The sequence below is a fragment of the Vanellus vanellus genome (genome assembly GCF_965231255.1).
Source record: "Vanellus vanellus genome assembly, contig: HAP1_SCAFFOLD_69, whole genome shotgun sequence".
In the NCBI taxonomy this organism is placed as follows: domain Eukaryota; kingdom Metazoa; phylum Chordata; class Aves; order Charadriiformes; family Charadriidae; genus Vanellus; species Vanellus vanellus.
Genome location: NW_028128586.1, coordinates 121,640 through 125,157, shown reverse-complemented (window position 1 = coordinate 125,157; position 3,518 = coordinate 121,640). Strand labels below are relative to the sequence as shown.

The 3,518-nt window shown below is 58.5% G+C and overlaps 3 long non-coding RNA genes across 3 annotated transcripts; all 3 read right to left on the bottom strand.

The window, feature by feature from the left end:
* Nucleotides 1-305: 305 nt before the first annotated feature.
* Nucleotides 306-1,368, bottom strand: LOC309684154. Its single transcript, XR_014270274.1, has 3 exons — nucleotides 1,315-1,368; nucleotides 663-754; nucleotides 306-578 (listed from the first exon to the last, which is right to left on the bottom strand). It is a non-coding gene; the product is annotated as an uncharacterized lncRNA (long non-coding RNA).
* Nucleotides 1,369-1,376: 8 nt separating this feature from the next.
* Nucleotides 1,377-1,983, bottom strand: LOC309684153. The gene is made up of 3 exons (XR_014270273.1): nucleotides 1,932-1,983; nucleotides 1,588-1,705; nucleotides 1,377-1,460 (listed from the first exon to the last, which is right to left on the bottom strand). It is a non-coding gene; the product is annotated as an uncharacterized lncRNA (long non-coding RNA).
* Nucleotides 1,984-2,489: 506 nt separating this feature from the next.
* On the bottom strand, nucleotides 2,490-3,292 carry LOC309684155. Its single transcript, XR_014270275.1, has 3 exons — nucleotides 3,047-3,292; nucleotides 2,678-2,839; nucleotides 2,490-2,593 (listed from the first exon to the last, which is right to left on the bottom strand). It is a non-coding gene; the product is annotated as an uncharacterized lncRNA (long non-coding RNA).
* Nucleotides 3,293-3,518: the final 226 nt, after the last annotated feature.

Sequence of the window (3,518 nt, the reverse complement as noted above, 5' to 3'; positions counted from 1 at the left end):
TGGGAGCCCGGGAGTCACAGGGGTTCAGGCAGTAACAGGAAATCTGCACCTACAACGACAAAGTCAGAAGCACCGATAAATCCACGAAAGAAGAAGAGGCATGACGCGGTTCCCCTTTCCTTGGGGAACACAGCTGGCCAGGAATGGTTTATAGCCCAGAAGAGAGAGCGACTGCTGGCAGTGACTGTGGGAGGGCTCTGGTGCCTTATCCCCATGGGTAACACCCTGAGCGCCCCACGAGTGTACAGAGATGCGCCGTGGCCCTGTGCCACACAGCAGTGCTCCATGGGCAGCCCCTGGGGAGTTACTTCCAAGCCCTGCGCAGCACTATCCCTCACCGTCCCTCGCCCGCGAGTTCGGCTGACCAAGAGCAGTGTCCGAGTGGTGAAAGATGGGCAGCAGAGCCTGGTACGCACCTGGGCTTCTTCACCTTCTAGACCTGACTGATTTTTTTCCAGTCCCCATCTTTTCCTATCTTCCTTCTTTTTTTGTCTCGTTGGCATTCCCTCGCCTCTGCCCAGGCCTCCTTTCTCTTTCTTTTTCTTTGGTTTTCAGTTTCCTGGCAGGAGCCTGCAAACCTTTCCATCCCAGTGTGATTAGACAGGTAAAGCCAGGATCAACCGGAACCAGTTCTTGGTTTAACCAAAGCTGACCCGTTTTACCTTTTTTCCTCTGAAAGGCTCTTTAGTTCTTCTGCACGTACCGGGGAGTCTACCGTGGTCTCTGGGGTGATAGGAGGCAAAGCAACGGGTGCCTAAAACAGGAATGTCAGCGTTAGCAGGTGGCTTGGGACGGCCTGGAGTAGCAGGTGACTGTTTGGCAAATGGCTCCCTTGGCCCTGCAGAGAAGATCCCTTCGGCTGGTTTGCATCAGCCCTTTCTTCCAAGGGCCTCACTTTGGAACACAGTGTTCACGCGGCTGTGTGACACTCAGTTCGTTTGTGGGGGCCACTCAGCGGGGAGCCCGCGGTCCCTCTCACGCCAAGAAAAGGCTTGCCCACGTCATTCTGCCGGGGTTTCTTCTGCCCTCCCAAGACAGAGCTCTGCGGATACCCCTTTGGTGCAATCCCACCTCCTGTGGTGGGAGGCCTTGCTTTGGAAATGTGTCTTTCTGTAGGTGTTTCCTTTGATGCCTAACCCTTTTGAGAAACAACCTTTCCTCTTTTAATTACAGTGTATCATTCGGGGGATAAATAAACCCACACAAAGCGACGTGAGATGGAATGCCAGGAAGAGGCACAGCAGCTACTTGGACTCCTCAGAAACTACCTTCCACACGAGACAGGTTGTCTCAGCGGTTGCGGAGCTGCCATACCTCTGCTGTTTCTGATCCCACCACTGTGTCTGCCCCTGCTGCTTTCTGGAGGACAAGCAGAGAGGGCGGTGTGTCAAGGAAGGCTTTTGCCTGGTGCTCCACATCTGCTTTGCCTCCACGGCCATGTTGCTCTTCCAAAGGCAGCTCTGGAGAGCAAAAGCAGGTGCAGCAAAGTGACTTGTTGGAAGTGAGCAACAGCTAAAGCAAAACCCACCCGAAGCCCTACACCAGCTGCCTGCTCAGGCTGTGACAACCCTCAGGGCCTCCTCATACCTGTGGGTCTGCCCACGGGTGCTGGCACCTCCTCAGCTGAGGGACTGGAAAGGCCAGCCATCTTCGTCCCAAAGATTTCATGGCAGTTTTCAGTCAGAAACTCCACCAGCGTCTTCACCTGCACACATGACAGCCTTGGTTTCAGCGCAGGTGCCTGAAAACACGTCGAGCAGCCTTTCCTACTCCTGACCCCTGCCTCTGCGCAGAAGGCTGTCGCTGCGGGCTGCTCTTCCAGGTAGCCACCCCACCAGCGCTTGTTGGAGAAAGGGGGCAGCCAGGGACCTCTGCACAGCCAAGCTCTGATGGGCCAGGAAGGCTGCAGCTGGCTGGTCAATACAGCGTACCTTCTCAGACACCTCCAGCATGGCCTCCAGTGGGAGCAGGTCCTCGTTGGGCGGGCTCAGCAGGTTTGGCCCAACGCAGATGGCCAGATTGCTGCAGCTCATCCTGCTGGTGGATGCGTTGTGGCCAATATGCTGGAGAAGGGACAGCAGCCGCTCGAGAAGGAGGAGATTTGCTGCAGGCAACTTGCCGGCCACCCTGAGGGAACAGGAACACAATGTTTAAAAAGTCAATGTTGCCCACAGCTGTCCCCAAAACTTGCACAAGGCAGGTGGGAGCCAGCGGCTGTGCTCTGCAGCTTTCCAGGTGCTCTCAGCCAGCGGTCAGTGCTCCTGCGCTTCAGGAAGGAAGCACGGCGTTGCTCTCCAGCTCCTGATTTCCCCCAAGCCCACGCAAGGGAAGGCTCCCTGTCCGTGTGCTTTTCCCCAAAACCCAACTCCACCCCCCAGCAACACTGGGCTGCCAGGAAACACGGCTTTTTAAGGAGCCTGTCCCTTTGCAGGCAAGTCCCAGGCCTCTACCAGTTGCTGCTCAAAAGGCAAGCTGCTGGCCACACTTACGCTTTCAGCTCTTCCACCTTCTTGCTTGGCTTCTCCATGGCTTGCATCCAGTCCCCATAGAGGTCAACGACGAGGAGCTTGGCGGGGATGCTTCGGAGGAAGTCCTGCAGTGCCAAGAGCTCCAGGTGAGTCTTTGAACACTCCAGGCCAGCCAGGAGCTCTTCCAGCTGCAGGTCAGAAGCGCTCACCTTCAAGATGACGGCCAGCAAAAGCACAGGCTGGCTGCCCAGGTCGACATCTGCGCCACTGTCGAGGGCCTCCTTCAGCTCCCGAACTGCTGTCCCACTGGCAGCTCTCCGGAATATTCCCTCCGTCGACGGTCCTTGTTGGTGCAGGATATTCAGGAGCTCCTGCAGGAGACGCAGCAGAACAGTTGCTTGGCTGAAAAGCTGCCTTCTGACAGCAGTGTCCGTGGCCAGAGCTCTGCCCCAGACCCGGCTGCCTCCCCTGCAAAGGGGCTGGGGCCAGAAGCATGAGCCAGGGGTGAAGAGCCCAATGCCCCGTCCTCGGTGCTCCTCGGGACACAGGGCTGGGGCCCCCTGTCCAGACTGGCTTACCTGGATGGGCTGGGGCAGCGTGCCATCATCCCCGCAGAGGGCTGCAAGGGGCTGTCCAAAGAGTGCCCTGCGGCAGTCTGCCTGCCCGGGAGCCTGGGCAGCGAGCGGGGTCCGCCGCAAAGCAAAGGGCCAGGGCAGCCCTCTCCTCCTCCTCCTCCCGGTCCCTCCTGCCACAAAGGAAAACACAGCAAGAGCCCCTCAGTGGAGACCACTGGAGCAGCACTCTTGGAGCCTGCCCTGCCCTGCCCTGCCTGCAGCGCAGTGATGAGTGGTGCAGCAGGACTGGCAGGGAGCCAACAGCTGGAACCGCCTCTGCTGCTCAGCGGCTCCAGCTCAGAGGCTCCTGACAGCCAGCGTGCCACCGGGACAGCCTGGCCCAGCCCTCGCCCTGCCCTCCACCCAGCTCTGCGCAGCAGCAGAGGCTCTGTCTCCTTGGAGAACCACATTCAGCAGCCGCTGCCCAGCGAGTGTC